A 17,257-nucleotide genomic window follows, 5' to 3' on the forward strand; every position below is an offset into this window, starting at 1 on the left:
TAACTTAACTCATGGACCTATAGAATTTAGGTATGATTACCTACTACAAAATATGCATTTAGTAAAAGTGCTTTTTAAGCGTAGTCTTTTACAAATTGTTAATAAAAAACATTTTTGTTCACAAAACAAATTCACTCTTGCAGTTTCCCTCCTTTTATGCTTTAAAAACCATCACAATTATTTTTCACAAATTAATCTTTAGAGTGCACCCTCCCTATTTGTTGTGTCATCATTTTTATTTTACATGGTTTCAATTTCCTTCATTTTCATATATTGTCCATTCTTTCTTTCTTCTATTTGCAATTCCTTTCTCATTTGCCTTTCTCTTTCTTCATTCCTATTTTCTTAGGTAGCATTTAAATCCTTTATATAAAGCAAATAAGAATATCAAACAAATACCTAAAAACAATACCGGTATTAATATGACTCTAAGAAGTACCTACTGTTGCAAGCCAATTACACATAACAGAAGCTCCTTTACCTAATGACCCTAATACACTAGTGGTTCTCCAAAGGTCCTAATTCAGGTTTTGGGCCAGAAATGTTCTTTGTAAGTTCCTCAGTCGCGCTAAATCTTTCTACTTTCATCAGGTATGTATGAGAATCACTGCTGAGCCTTCAACATTTTCCAGGCTCTGCCTTTCTCTGCTAATAAAATATCTAAAGCTAAGTGATCTAATAGTCACTAATTCAGTGCTCACTGCCACAAAGCACCACCAAACACACACAGATTCAATGTAGAAACAGTCTTTTCAAGACTAATGCATTATTTTCAGTTGATCTGGCATCAACAGTTAGGCTTACCTACATCACCATTTATTTACTTCACTCACAGGCCTATAACTTTTAAGTATGATTACCTACCACAAGATTTGCATTTGGTATATGTAGTATTTAAACATAAATTTGCTCTTGCACTTTTTACGAGTAAAGAAACCACCTCTACATTCAGTTTCTCAGAGTGCATTGCAAGACAGATATACAACTTGCTTTAACTTATGCCCTGTGCATTTCTCAATGGCACTTCCCTTATGGAGGCATTGTATTGCTGTGTCCTCCATCTTCAAACTAACTAGTGTGATTTGGGATAAAATGCTTCTGAAATATTACTCTGCTCTCAGACTAAGGCAGTCATTATGAACATGGTGGGAAAGACTGCCGACAGCCGTGTCGGCGGTGAACAGAATCCCGCCAGTGGCGGCGAATGGAAACCCGCCATATAATGATTGAAAAACCCAACCCCGCCAAAAATCCCAGACCACCACTACCCGCCAGGACCCTGTCGGCGGAAATCCCAGCCCACCCCACCCTGCCACCGCCAAGCACACCCACATCCCGCCCTCCAAATAATGATGCACAAATCACCTTGGAGGAGAGTCGAGGCCGGACGACCGTTGGCGGCTCCGACCGCCACGGGCGGCAAGTGGGCTCAACAGCAACAAGTGCACACATTGGATAGGCCTATCACCCACACACCGGACACACATCCAGAACACTATAAAACACCCCCAGACACACACCACAATCCCTTGCAATGAAACCAGGACACGCATGTATACCCCGTCCCCAGTCCCAACACATCCACCACCCTCACCATGCCCCCCCAAACAAATCCACGCTTCCCCGAAAGGGAGCTAAGGACCATGGTGGACGAGATCCTGAAGGTGGAGCCATACCACAAATATTCGGGTCCGAGGTGCAGCACACACCCATCGCGGGGAAATTGGAGCTGTGGCAGACCATTGTCAACAGGGTGAATGCAGTGGGACACCATCCACGCACCCGGGACGACATCCACAAGAGATGGAACAACCTGTGGATGAAGGACCGTGGAATGGCATCCAGGCACCACATCGCAGTGCAGAAGACTGGGGGAGGACCGCCACCAACACCACCCGACTACACTGACTGGGAGGAGAAGGGACTCGCCATCCTGAACCCAGAGGGGACTCACTGGAGGAATGGACTCGGGTAAGTCATCTACAATTACCCCATATACAACACATTTGCAAAGCATGCACCACCCCACCCCACCCACACCCACCTTGACCCACACCCCACCCAGCCATTACCTACCACATCCACCACCCTGCATTACCCACAACTCACTACCAGGTCCACATCACTCCCGCTGTGCACAGCCACCCACCCTACCCCTGCACGAACCCACAATGGAATAATACCCCCACCGCAATGTAACCCCACCACTGTTACTAAATGCAATGTCCACCTCACAAGCCCTGGAAGGCCACTGAAAGTCACACCAGCACACAATTGCACAGTTCTGTACACCTCAAACCCTCAGGCATATCTAACAGACATGTCTATGTCCCCCAACAGGCACCACCACCCATGAAACCCTAATGGAGTGGACAAGGAGTGCCACAGCACTCCAGGGAGACAGAGGCACATCACAAGACCTTGGCAAAGGGCCCCTGGACACTGATGAGCAGGCAGGCTCCTCACACAGCCCGGGATGCTCACCATGAAGCAGCTCCACCCAGGAAACCACTGTCACCCCTAACACCCAGTCAAGACCAGCAGGCCAGGGGAGGCGTACCCACACAGTGGACCCAGGGCACAGACAGGTGGAACACAGCTACAGAGGTCACAGTCTCCCACTCCAAACATGCAGGAAGGTGAGGGCCCCAGTACAAGTGGCACATCAAGACCGACGTAGGGGACACAGGCACAGGGGGCTAGGGCAAGTTCAAGTGCCCCATTGGGTCAGGGCATAGGGCACCGGATGGATGCAGCAGCCCAGGACGTCATTGCAGAGGTATTGGGGGCCTACCTACATACACAAGACAGGTTGGCACAGATTGTGTCCACCCTGGAGCAAAGTCAGAGGATGCAGCAGCAACAACACCAACAGGCCATGGAGCAGTGGAAAGAACACCATGCCACAATGGCCACCATTGCTGGAGCACTGCTGCAGTTGGTCAACAAACAGTCAGACACCCACACCGGACAAGAGGGCCCCACAACAGCTCTGGACAACCAGCAACAGATGACTGAAGCAGCAGAAACAGCACAGGAAATACCCTCCCAGGAATCACAAGGGCCGACCATGGCACCCCTAGAAGCTCCACAGCAGGCGCCCAAACGTAGTCAATTGACACTGCTACTACTGCAAAGCAACTATCCCACCCATTCACCAACAACACTTAGCTGAGGGCAAATTGAAGTACTATACCACAAATAGGACCCACCTATGACATCCAACAGGGCTGCCCCAAGTCAGTTTTGAGGACACCCAACCCTCACGCTTCCATCACTGTATATAGCACAATTCACTGTATTCGACCAATAAAACACATTTCTCATCTGTAACATTGTCCCCTGTCTTCAATGTTGAACAAAGTGTGGAGTATGGATGCAACTGGCAGAGAACAACTTTATTGTCAATTTGTGCTTGGTGGTGGTAATGTGTGTTTCAAATTAGGCAATGAGGGAATGCATATATTGTCTGTCAGTACCATGCAGAAGAGGTCCTGTCTCGCCTATCATGACCAATCCCCCCTATATGACATGGCACACTGACAGTATCAGTCACTAACCACAATTACAGGCTTAAGTCCCAGACAGTTATTGGAAGTACAGTTGTATCAGTTGGTTCCTGGAGTTGACATCTTCCCCTTCCTCATCCTCACCATCACTCTCCTCACCTCTCTGAGGTAACTGATCAGGACCTATAGCACCCTCCACCTCCAAAAGGGGGATAGAATGTCCCACAGCCACGTTGTGCAGCATGCAGCAGGCCACCACTATTCTACACACCTTATCAGGCCCATAGGACAGGGAACCCCCAGACATATGTAGACACCAGAATCTCGCCTTCAGGAGACCTATAGTACACTCTATCACCCTCCTAGTATGTCCATGGGCCTCATTGTATTTCCTCTCTGTATCCGTGCTGGGATTCCTCACTGGTGTCAGGAGCCAACACAAGTTTGGATAGCCAGAATCACCTAGAAAAAGGGTCACTACAGAGTCGCCATTGTAATGTCCCTTAGTCAGACAGGCAGGATTTCTGCAATGTGTCAGTCAGTGACAGGCAAACTTACCTATGAGCCACCCTCTGTCCTCTTGTAGTTGTTCAATCTTCTGTGGCACACTACTGTTCCTCAAAACAAATGAATCATGGACTGAACCCGGAAACATGGCATTCACGTGGGAAATGTACTGGTCTGCAGTACTTACAAATTGGATGTTCATGGTGTGAAAGTTCTTCCTGTTTCTGTACACCTGTTCACTCACTCTTGGGGGGATGATAGCTATGTGGGTGCCATCGATGGCACCTATCACATGGGGAATGTTTGCAAAGGCATAGAAGTCAGACTTGATGGCAGGGAGGTCAGCACTTTGGGGGAATCACACATAGGATTGCAGATGTTGTACAAATGCATTTAGAAATCTTGTCAGTACCTGGCTGAACAATGGCTGTGAGAAACCAGCACCCATGCCCACTGTCACTTGCAATGAGCATGTGGCCAGGAAATGGAGTGCGGAGAGCACCTGCACCTCAGTTGGAATGGCATGGTGATTACGATTTCCGAGAGTCAGTGCAGGATCCAGTAATGCACATAGGTCCTGAATAGTTGCACGTGTGAGTTTGTAAGTGATAATGATCTGACGCTCCACCATGGTCCCCATATCCACAAGTGGTCTGTACACTGATGGTGCCCTTCCTCGCCACAAGGGTCGTTACCTATGAGGGGTTACAAAAAGGAGTGATGTGCACACATCCATTGGCATATTTGCTAAATACATGTAGTACATTGTTCATAGTAGTGTCTGTACAATGACTGCAACCTGACAGATGTATCTGTACATTACTAGGAGGGAACAGAGTAAATCATGTGTGCTAATATACACAATGGATAGAGGCCTAGGTGCTTCATGTGGCTAGTAGGCCCTGCATTTTGAGTAGTACGAATTTCAAGATGCGTAGGTGATAGCAAAATGTCTGCCCACTGTAGTTCTGCCCCTTTGTTGTGGAAGTGACCTAATACTGCTAACGGTTGACTTCACAGTGTACGGCAGTGTTGACCGCTGTTCGCACCCTCATTTGCTAACGTGGATGCCAATGGGTAATCCTGGCGTATCATAATCGCCGCCGGCGGTGACAGTGCATACCGCCGCGAAACGTATGCGCGTTCGTCATCATTTGATCACTTGACTCCCTGATCTCGTGCAGACAGGTACTCCACTCTGTGTACTGCTGTCCCCTGCCTCTGGCTATGGATGTTCCACATGGTGCAGGGGAAAGGGCCCAGGCCTTCACCCAGGAAGAACTGGAGAAGCTTGTGGACGGGGTCCTGCCCCTGTACAACAGACTCTACGGCCGGCCAGAGGTACAGGTGAGTCTGGGTTTGGGGGGCACTGTGTGAGTAATGGATGGAGTGGATTGCACATATGTGTGTTCGTGTGAGCCAGGATGGGCCATGGTGCATGGAATGCTGCATGCCACTGTCCTGCATGTCTGAGAGTACTGTCAGTCCTATGTTTGACAATCTGCCAGCTGTTCCCATCGTGCAAGTGCCTGACCTCTGTGTTCTATTTTTGTGTCAACCTACTAGGTCAGCTCCCACCAGAAGAGGGCACATTGGCATGCCATCGCCAAGGAGGTACGGACCCTGGGGGTCTACAACCGGCAGAGCACCCACTGTCAAAAGAGGTGGGAGGACCTGCGGTGCTGGGCACGAAAGATCACTGAGGCCCAGCTGGGGAAGTCTTCCCAACGTGGAAGGGGTGCCCGTCATGGTGCACCCAGATCTGGATGGGCGCTTCAAGGCTCCACAGCAGTCACAATGGGGTGAGTACTCACAGACCATACTTCAGTCTGGAAGGATGAGTGTGTGCGATAGGGCTCATGCTGCTTAGAGCAGGGAATTTGACTGGTGTCCATCTACTGTATGTTCCCCAAAGTGTGTAGGGGTGTCCCTGTCAGGTTTCACCTACCTCAGCTCCAATACTATTTCAGGGGTTGGGTGTAGGTCAGTATTCTGCTCAGTAGTCAGGGGCATGACCATGGGGATAGTGCACGGTGCTGCCTGTTGGGTGTGTCTGCTGGATGGGTGTATGTCTGCCTATTGTGTATCAGCATTCAGCTATTTACAAGTGTCTCTCCTGTTTTGTCTCCCCATCCCTGTTCTCTTGTGTTGGTTTGGTACAGCATCAACATCAGGCCTGGGAGCTGAGGCACTGGCAAGTGGGGAGGCAGCGGCCCACGAATCCTCCGAGGCAGAGACAAGGGACGCCCAGGGGACCAGTGGGTGGGAGAGCGAGAGGACTTCCATGGGGGAGGCTACTACCACAGGAGGTAGTGACTCTGAGACCTCCTCCGATGGGGGGCCTCCGGCAGTGACGGACCTTAGTGGACACACCACTACAGTGAGATCTTCGGCCACCACCCATACCATCACCGCCCTCCCTTCTGCTCCCCACTGAGTTGCCCGTGCCACCCCCCACCCAGAAAGGTGGGCGTCTCCTTCGCCCCAGGCACCTCCTGCCCTGCCCGTCAGCCCTGCTGCCCTCACAGAGGAGGCTATTGACCTCCTGAGAACCATCTCTGTAGGACAGAAAACCATTGTCAATGCCATCCAGGGTCTGGCATCAGAGGTACAGCAGACCAAGAGATCTTTTCAGGCTCTGGCCTCCACTTGGACGGTAGCCAGTTTCCCTGGCCATTCCGTCCCCCCTCCAACCTCCTCTACCCCTTCCAGCACCCCACTCCCTTCACCCGTCCAAAGCACACAATCAGACCCGCTTACAGGCAGATCAACACACAAGAAGCACACTTCAAAGCACAAGCACCACACCTCCCACCACAAGCATTCACACAGCCAATGGACACCTGCACACACAACAACGTCCACTTCCCCCAGTGTGCCCACCTCTTCCGCCTCCCTGTCTGTCCCCTCTACATCCACACCCTCATGCACTGCACCTTCACTCACTGTTACTGCTCCTCTTCCTGCACTCACCACGATAGCAGACAGCCAGACATACACCCCATACACCACACCTGCACTCACCACCTCTACTGTAGTTGACACATGCAGCACACTCACCAGACTTGCAGACACCCACCCAACATACATCCACATTAGCTGTCTGTCTTCTCTCACTGTGTCCACCCCCCACCTTCCAAAACACACAAACACACCGACACCCACCCATCAGACATCCACCACACCACAGCATACTGAGCAGTCACCTGCACCCACTACATGCACACCTACACCCCATACATCAACTCACTCTGCCTCCACTCCCACGCCCTTATCCACGCCCACCCCGATTGCACCCAATAAACTTTTCCTCTCCCATGCAGACCTGTTCCAACCCATTGGCCCACCCCATCTTGTCCCCAAACGTACCCACCTCCTTGCCCTTTCCGCTCCTTCCACATCACAGCCCACCCCACCCCACTCCAGCCTTCCCAGTCTCGTGCCCCTTCCCCGGTGAAGAAGAAGGCCCGCTCAGAGCCTAGGCCATCCAGCTCCACCCGAGCCAAACAGCCCCCACCCCCTTCAAAGCAGAAGCCCACCCCCTTCAACCTCCTCACACAAGTCAAAAGTCCCACCCCCATCGCAAATCAGCACCCCCACCTCCCCTGCCCCCCTTCCGTGAGGTGCCTGGATCACCATATGGTGCCCTGTTCAGTGGCGTACCCAGCACTTGTGGGAGTCAGGAGTGGCCAGTTGTGGCCAAGGACAATGTGCATTTTATGGACTGGCCATTGGCCCTGTTGGCACTGTTTAGCTCAGTGAGCTATTAATTAAAGTTTTTGTGTGGCCTGTGTTTGGGCTGCACGCAGTTCCACCCTGGTGCTTGTTTTAATTTTTTTATGGGTGTGGGACTATTGTATGTACTATCGTCAAGTCGCAGTGGCCTTCGGTCGGGTACGTACCTCTTGGTGTGGGGTGTATGACTTGTGCTGCTGGGAAGGGTTGGGAGCGTTGCAGAGTGGGTGGAGTTAGTGAGTATGTAACTGTGCACCTTTCCTCCCTTGTGTCATAGGTTGCGGTACTTACCGTTGTCGTCTTCGTCGGCGGTCTCGGTCGTGTAGGTATATGGCAAGGAGCAAGGCTGGCATGATCGGCAGCTCTCTGTCAATGGCTGCCGCAGCACGTTTTGTGGAACTCTGGTGAGTCTTTCCTTCTATTTGTTTAATTTCCGCCTGGCTTTGTGTGGCGGTGGTTCCCGCCCCGAAAGTGGCGGCGAATGGTAGTTCATAATTTGATGGGTGGGTTGGGCCTTTCCGACGGCCTGTGGGCGGACTCTGCCGTCGTCAGCGGGACTCCTTTCCTGACGGTGGGTGGTGCGTGGGGTTCGCGTGTTTCGTTTGGTTCATTATTTGGCGGTCCGGCCAGCTCCTCTGTTGGTGGTTTCTACCACCACCGCCGGTGGAGCGGAATGGACCGCCATATTCATAATGATGGCCTAAGCCTCACTCTGTCAAAATCAGCATAACTCTTACATTGTCTATAATAGGTTAGGAATGAGAAACCAGTGCACTACTTGTTCTAATGTTACAATGACAAACTGGTAACCATGTAGTCTGCCTAATGCCTCACTCATGACCCATTTCAGTTTCTCCCTTTCTCTTCCCAGACCAAGCTGATATTTATAGTTATTATAGACATTTTGGGCCAGATGTAGCAAGCTTTTTGCATGGCGCAAACAGCGAATTTCGCTGTTTGCGCCATGCAAAAGGCACATTGTGATGCTCATTCCCATTTTGCGAGTTGGTATCCTGGTTACTGACTTGCAAAATGGGAATGCGACTTGCAAATAGGAAGGGGTGATCCCCTTCTTATTTGCGATTCGCATCGCAATGTGGAATTGCTTTGTGACCGCGAACGCTCAGACTCGCAATTTGCGAGTCGCAAACCCAAAATCTGGTACACCTTGCCCTTAGAAACAACCATTATACCGAATATAGCCAATCTTCTCAAAGAAATCTTGGCAACATTTATAACAATGTTCATTTTAAAATGCATCTTACACCTACAGAACTTAAATACAACATTAGTATTTTACAGGTTCTGACACTTTATGTGTTTGGGGCTTTAGAACAAAATTTAAAGCTTGTTTCTTCTAACTGTAACATATGCTTTTAATAGGCACTATTTTTTTTTTTGTTGGAGTGGCCTCTTTGCAAACATTGCCCATCAACTGCCCATTCTCTGCTTTTGGAGCTTAAAGGAATACTTGTAGTATCATTTGCATGCTAGAACACTATTTTTTGTAAAGTTGTTTCAAGGCAACTACACATTTTGGCTGTTCTTTAGGCTTGGTGGCTTCGTGCATGGAAGTAGCTCAGTCATTTCATATGGGAACTGCTCAATGTGTGGTGCTAACAACAACAATTTGATTTTGATTGTGATTAAGCAGATTCCTGGCATAGTAATAAATATGAGAAATGAAAAGTGCATTAAGAATCAAGTCTGAGACATGACACTTGCACAACCAAAAACAGGTGCATTTACCTACTAGGATCAATGTACACCTGTACATATGTGCCACCTTAAAGAAGCATTTGTTGCAATATCCTGGTGAGATGATTGACAATGTCCATTTTTTCCAAAGACAAACGTTAGTGCCTTTCTGAAGATGGAACTAAAAATATTTTTTAATGCGCTTGTTGTCATTTCACGGAATGGATTTTTTTGAGAACTGGCAAACGAGGGTTCTCATTTTGAATCAACTTTATAAAAACTAGTTTTAAAGTGATGTATATAAAAATCTGTAGAAGCTGCATTTTTGCTATTAAATCACTAATTCCCATGTTTAAGGAAGCCATTAGCCAACAAACAATGTGAAATCCATTAAAATGTATTTGATATAATCATATCAGGTGCGACCAATCTGTTTAAAATGCACAATTTATCACTCCATTTTCTTGTTTTAGATCTAAAAATGGCTCTGTTCTATTGCTTGAAGTGTTAGCCCTGCCTCCGTTGGCTGACCTGTTAGACCCCTCCACCCCTAAGTTCAGATCTAGTTGCCCCCTGCAAACATGCATGTACACGTACACACACATACACGTTCTCTCTCTTTTCAGGTGTTTTTATAGTGTTTTAGTGTCCTTTTGGCTAGATTCGATAATTATTATGAGTTACTTAAGACCTTATGAAATTGTATCTCATGCACTTTCTTACTGTCACCCTCCTGGCCCCTGTAAAAGAAAAAAATCATGAAAGATTGGTATTATGGAATTGAGAAGAAATAAATAACTTGTACCTTCAGCCACATAACACTGAGGAATTAATCTGCAACCTCAAACAGGCTGTCCCTCAAACTAACGAATGCATTTGCCGTTAAAACGAACCTGCTGATTTTCTAATTCATGGTTTTTAATCATTATTTGTTCTTTCCAATCACTGTTACAGAATGAGCTCCCTAATGCATCTGAGGACAGTAGGACACAGCTTGAGAGGGATGTGAGTGTAAAAGTTAGGATGAAGCACTCAAAGGCGAAGCGGAAATCAGGTAGCTCGCGGCAGTGCTGTTTACAATAAGAAATGGACCAGTTGATATGCTTCCAGTACTACTTGAAATTCTGTTCTGTCACATCCCTTTCAGCCCCTTAGCTCAGCTGTTTGAGCATGCTTGGCAGGTGCCATGACAAAGAAACACTGGCAAAATTTCAATAAAATATGACTGAATCAAATGCAAGATGAATGAATAAAGTCGTTGCTTGTGAAGAAGCATATATCCGAATGTAAAAATATAGGCTATTTTCCTGCATCCCAAAAATTGTTGTTTTAAGAGGTTTAGAGAGCAAGACAGTAAAACCAGACAAAATATGGATGTTTAAGACGTACTTCATAAACAAGCAAAAACTATAAATACGAAATCCACAAAGATCTAAGATACTGCTTCATAGGCTAAATGGCGTTTTTGATGAGCAAACAAGATGGAAAATCTATACGCCATTTTATTGAATAGAATTGTGACCCAGTTAAAAGAAAAATACATCATTCGGCACATTCATGCATCTGATTATTCATGTATGGAAAGATAAATCTGTCCTCTCGTTTCCCCTAAAAATGGAGTAGATATGAAACTGGTTGCTTTACTAGTTATTCGTAAGCCAACAACCCCAGCACTGTATTTCTGACAGGGCATGCCTTTGGCTGTAGTAGGAACGTCGCTCTTCTATATGTAGCAAGAAATATTGTAATGAAATAGAATGATGCTTTTAGAGAGCACATTCAACAGCCATACATCTCGGTGCTGAAAGACAAGAGGCAGAATCTGACTCTTCTGGAGTGAGGAATAAATAACCAGTAGAACAGTTAACGGAATGCTTTCTTGTAGGATAGGAAACCGCTGACACCTGTTATCCCAAAATGTAGTTCATCGCATCCTAGAGGTGTGAGGTAAGTTCTGTCACCTACATATTCCTAGTACCGAGAACAATCACAAAAAATTCGAAGAAGAATTAGATGAGGAGATTTTTCCATACCAAAAAAACATCTTATACATAGTGCACAGGGCTGAAAATACCAACTTCTCCTTGACCGGCAGCCCATACAGCAAGGGAAAAACAATTGTACTGTCTCAATCCGCATGATGCTACATCTGTCAAATTCTGAATCCTCTATAACGAATATAGTGGCAGATGTACAACCCCGAATTTTGCGACTTGCAATTTGCGACTCGTTTGCGAGTCGCAAATTGCGAGCCGCAAAACCTTATGTACAACAGTGTACTTTTCACTGTTTGCAATTCGCAATGGGGTCGCAAATGACCTACCTCATGATTATCCATTTGCGACCCCATTGGGAATGGCCACCCTCACAGGGATGGTGACCTGCTGGAGACAGCAGACCACCATGTCTGTGACTGCTTTTAAATAAATCTTTTTTTTTTTTAATGCAGCCAGTTTTCCTTAAAGGAAAACGAGATGCATTTTTAAAAAAAATGAAGTTTTCTTTTCATTATTTCAGAGCAGGCAGTGGTCCTTGGGACCACTGCCTGCTCTGAAAAAATATTTTTGCTGCCATTCACAAAGGAGAAGGGATCCCCAGGTGACCCCTTACTATTTGCGAATGGCTTAGCACCAGTTTCAAACTAGTGCTAACTGCCATTGTTTTGTGACCGCTTTCACGGTCACAAAACAATGCTACATCACGCTGCGACTCGCAATTAGGAAGGGAACGCCCCTTTCTAATTGCGACTCGGAAACCTATTTTGCAATTCAGTAAATAGATCACTGAATCGCAAAATAGGGTCTATACATATCAAAATGTTTTTTTTCCTGTCGCAAACGGTCCGATTCTGTGAATCGGCCTGTTTGTGACAGGAAAAATGGTATGCACGTGTGCCCCATAGTGAGGATTGTGCCTATGCTAAATAGAGAAGGCTATAAAAGACTAGTGTAGACAAACCCGTTTCTCAGTCTACCTGTGCATACAAAGCAGAAGTTTGGGGAGAAATGGCAGAACCTTCTTAATAGTTTGAGTTGAAGAAAACAAGAAACTGCCCTAACCTGGTTCTCATAGAAAGCTGTTCAACCAGATGGAATTCCAGTGACTGGACGTTCAAGGAAGTTTTGAGGAAGGAAAAGGATCCAGACACAGAGAACTGGGGCAACAGAGTTGTGCCATTTGGTCACATAGCTGTGTTCCAGCAGCAGCTCTGTCCTATCTGCATTAAACTGAAGGAGATTAACAGATATACATGATTGTACTACTGTGAGACAGGATTTAAAATTTTGTGCTGACCTTGGGTCATATTGGTCTAACTTTATAATCATCTGAGTGCCATTAGAGTATGAGACCATAGTAGACTCAAACGATCTAATCAGAGCTATTAAGTACCACATATAGATGATAAACTTTTTGTGGCAAAGAAGAGTTTTGAGGGACTCCGCAAATAATCTTCATCAAGGTAAACCAAAAGGGTGGAAGCATCACTCACTATGACCAGTTCGTTAGAAAAGAAGTGAACCATTCTATCACTGTGCCCCCAGTCCCAAGTCCGCAAGACACCAGAGCAAAATGTGATGGTCTACTGATTCAAACGGTTGCATATTGATGTGACACAGTATTCCTTACTTTCTCTTTAAATACAGTGATTGTAAGTTTACCCAATGGTGGAAATCTGTCATATAACCAGACTAATGCTGCAAATGCTGTACACGTTTTGTCACTTGACCAGAGTACCCTTATCTCTCAAGTCCTATCCTCTCAATCTCAGATTGATAGGTGTGGTTCTCAGCCATTGTGCTGGTAGGTGTGTAGTTCTACATACATAGCTCACAGTGTTTCTCTGGCTTACAGCTGTAAAAGGAACAGCAAAGATCTCCTGATCATGACTAAAATTGCTATGAAAGTCTGGGCTATAATCTGTTAGATTATTCTCATGAGATTTAGGAATGTGAAATGGGACACATGGAATACAACAGTGTGTTTGGGCCGTGAAATGTTAGGCATTCAAGAACAATAAAGTGGGTTGTGCACCACCAACAATGTAAATAATAATAATAATAATATTCCAAGAAAGTCGTAGATTTTCGTAGATTCCTTCCAGAAAGTTTATTTGATGCCACAGAGAAATAATGAAGAGCAGCAAAACAGCAGCCAACGCGTTTCGCCCTATATACTTGGGCTTCTTCAGGGCGAGTAGTGAATTCCAATAAAAGGTCGTTTTTGAGCTAAGTGTAGGATGCCAATGAAGGTTCAAAGAACATAGATAATGTTGTTGCAGAGTATCGTATTGCCGGCCGGAACAAGTGTAACAGGACGGGCCCGGTCGCGTTGCCGCCCGTCTTGTGGATAGAGTATGCGACGCGTTCAAGAGTAAGGCATTCAACACCAAGAGAGTAGGTAAACTAGCAGCAAATATGATACATCATCTGAATCTCTGTTGTTAGACCTGACAGCCTTATGGTGGCCTTCCCTCATTGTTTTGCTGCCTTCTTCCATTTTTCTGACCTTGTTTTTGCTGGATTTAAGACTCTGTGCACTTTACCACTGCTAACCAGTGCTAAAGTGTGTGTGCTCTCTCCCCTAAACATGGAAATATTGGCTTATCCCAATTTGACATATTTCATTTACTTATAGGTCCCTAGTGCAGTACACTATATGTGAACAGGGCCTGTAAACTAAATACTACTTCTGGGCTTCCAGCACTGATTGTGCCACCCACTTACGTCGCCCTCGAACCATGACTCAGTCCTGCCATTCCACAGCCTGTATGTGCAGCTTGACACTATCATGTCAACCTGGCAAAATATCGCTGTTGCCAGGCCCAAAGCCTCCCTTTTTATATATATGTCATCCCTAAGGTAGGCCCTTGGCAACCTAGAGGGAAGGATGCAATGCATTTAAAAGGCAGGACATGTACTTTAAAGTTTTATATGTCCTGGTTATGAAAACTTCCCAAAGTTGTTTTTTACTACATTAAGGCCTATCCCTCCCATAGGATGACATTGGGATTACCTTTTACATCTTATGAGCGTAATTCACAATCTAGATGAGATACATTTTTCAAGTTTGGTGTGTCTGGAGTCACAATTTAAAATCACAGCTTATAGTTAAGTGAGATTTTAAAATGTAATTTTGAAAGTGCCACTTTTAGAAATTTGCCATTTTCTTACTTTAGCCATTTCATGCCTGTTGCCTGGCTCTGATCGTGTCTCAGGTGGGGTGATAGCTGGGCTATGTGTATTACTCCTAGACAACTACTCACAATGAGAGCTTAGATGTGACCTGGTGGCCCTCAGGTCTTGGGCCCTTGGAAGTATTGTTTTGGCACCTGGAATCAAGCTTTTCTGCTCTTCACAATGCAAACTGGCCTATTTGCACCTGAACTGCACTACTTGCCCGAAGAATCAGTTTGAGACGTCACACGTTCATGTCGTTGCACAGTAAAAGTCACTGCTCACAACCCTGAGGCTCCAGCCCACCCATCCAGTTCAGGATAAAAGCAACTCCTGGTGTTACAATATGTCATATATCCATTAAAGTCCATCTGTGTGCTAGCCAAGAATCAACAGTTAGCTTCATCATTTCAAAGCACACATACCAGATATACATAGGACTTCTGATTATGCAGATCTCATCAATTTGGCTGAAACATTGATGTACTTTTTCAGGCAGCCCCTTTGCCTAATAACCTGGCAGTTCCAGTTGGGCACACCAGTTCACCCCTGCCTCCACTTTGACAGTGAGGGAGGGGTACTTGTCACCCAATATGTGGCAATGTTTGTAACACTTGAGAGCCTCAACACTTTCCATCAAACCCAGGAGGACCATCAGTGGAAAAGGCTCCAGGGTGAGATCCAACACGGTGGAGAGTTAATTCAGGATTTACGTCCAATACCCCGCAATGACGTGACAGGACAGACTACGTGGAAAAAGTCAGCGGGTGAGTGGGGACATCTATTACATTGAGAGTTAGGTCTTAGCCCGACTCAGTGAAGTCTAGCGGAGGTTATATAGGTGCAGTACAAGTAATATGTTTGTACCAAGTGTAGACTGGAAGAGATTGTCATTGTATGTGGCGCCAGTTACACATCCAACCAGTCCTCGTCATTTACTGGTCTGATCCAGGCCTCCAGTGTGATCGCAGGGGTTGGAGAGATGGAGAAGCATTCATTATTACAGAGCGATATATTTGTGATACCCCGTGCACCCAACACCCCCATCATCGTCTTAGCCTCTAGGGGAGTAAATTTAGGTATATGGGTAACTTTGGGAGTGTGCGCCTCCAGTGCATGCCTCAGCTGTGGAAACTTGTGAATCTGTGTTTTGGCCATTGCATATGTGTCCTGGAGCTTTTGAAAGGACATATATGAGTTCTCTCCCAGACATCACCTATCATTGTAAGGCCTATAGCATCCCCACATGAGAATCCATCTAGGGTCGCAACTTCACATAACCAAATACCTCGCCATAAAGGAGTTTGTTGGGTAATCTCGCTCCACCATCCTGTATGTCTTTGGGCTGAGCGCCACCTGCTAGGGACCTGACTCGTTACTTCTGGAGTGATCTTAGGGAAGGGACTGCCATATAGCATGTCCATAAATCGTGAGAACCCCTTTGTTGACAGTTCTAGATGGTAGGCCGGATCATCATCCCCTCCTAAGCCACTTTATAATGATTAGTACCTGGATAGCTAAATGGTAGAAATATAGGTTGGACATACATAGACCACCTTCATGTGTACCTCATTGGCATGTGCCCCGGAGAGGCGTCGCCTGCCATTATGCTCGATGAATGTAAGGGTGACTCTGCCCATTTCTCTAAACCAGTGACGTGAGAGACAAATGTGGAGATTTTTAAGGATGTTAAGGAAGCGAGGTAAAATTAACATCTCATAAAGTGGTGTATGGCCCATGACATTTAGTGGTAACACCTGCCATTTCCCTAGATCCACCTTCATCTTGGAGATAAGAGGGGTGATGTTAAAAGCATAGGTCAGGGATGGATCAAGTGCCACTCTCATGCCAAGGTAGGTGAAGCTAAGACACTGGATGGGGATGTTCGATTGCCAGCCTAAAATATTGTGAGAACCCAAGAGAGGGACCAGGAGCAATTTTTTACGATTCACCCAGGAACCTAAGGCCTCCTCAAAGAAGCATAGCAGATGAAGGCATCTGGGTCCACTCACCACCAGATGCGATAAATAAAGCTGCACATCATCGGCATGGATGGCAATGCGATCTTCCTCCCCTCCTGCACATTCGCACCCTGTAAGGAAGGCATCCCAGAGAATCAAGTGCGCCAGGGGTCCCATGGCTAGGGCAAAGAGGAGTGGGGATATTGGACAGCCCTGTCTTGTACCTCTACCGCAAGGAAAGGCCACCGAGAGCACCAGTTAACAAGAGCACAAGCTGTCGGAATTTGGTATGTAAGCTGCACCATGCTGTGAAAAGTGCGCCCAGACCAGCTTTTTGAAGAACAATGTTTAAATACCCCCAATCCACTGTGTTGAAAGCTTTTTCGAAGTCTATTAATAATAAGGCCAGTGGAGAGGGGAGCACCTGCTGGTGCACCAGGGTGACAGGTAGCTTTGCAGGCAGTGCCTGGTGCTATGGGTTGGTATGAAGCCGTACTGATCGGGGTGGATCAGGTGGTGCAGTACTGTCTTCAGGCGGGTGGCCCATACAGTGAAATATATTTGACTTTCTCCATTGATTAGCGATATTGCACAGGCTACAGAGTGGGGCTGAGATTTATGGAGTACCACTATTGTGGCCTAGTACACATTGTAAGGGAGGGTGTCTCTTCCC

Source organism: Pleurodeles waltl, chromosome 2_2, assembly GCF_031143425.1.
Source record: "Pleurodeles waltl isolate 20211129_DDA chromosome 2_2, aPleWal1.hap1.20221129, whole genome shotgun sequence".
In the NCBI taxonomy this organism is placed as follows: Eukaryota; Metazoa; Chordata; class Amphibia; order Caudata; family Salamandridae; genus Pleurodeles; species Pleurodeles waltl.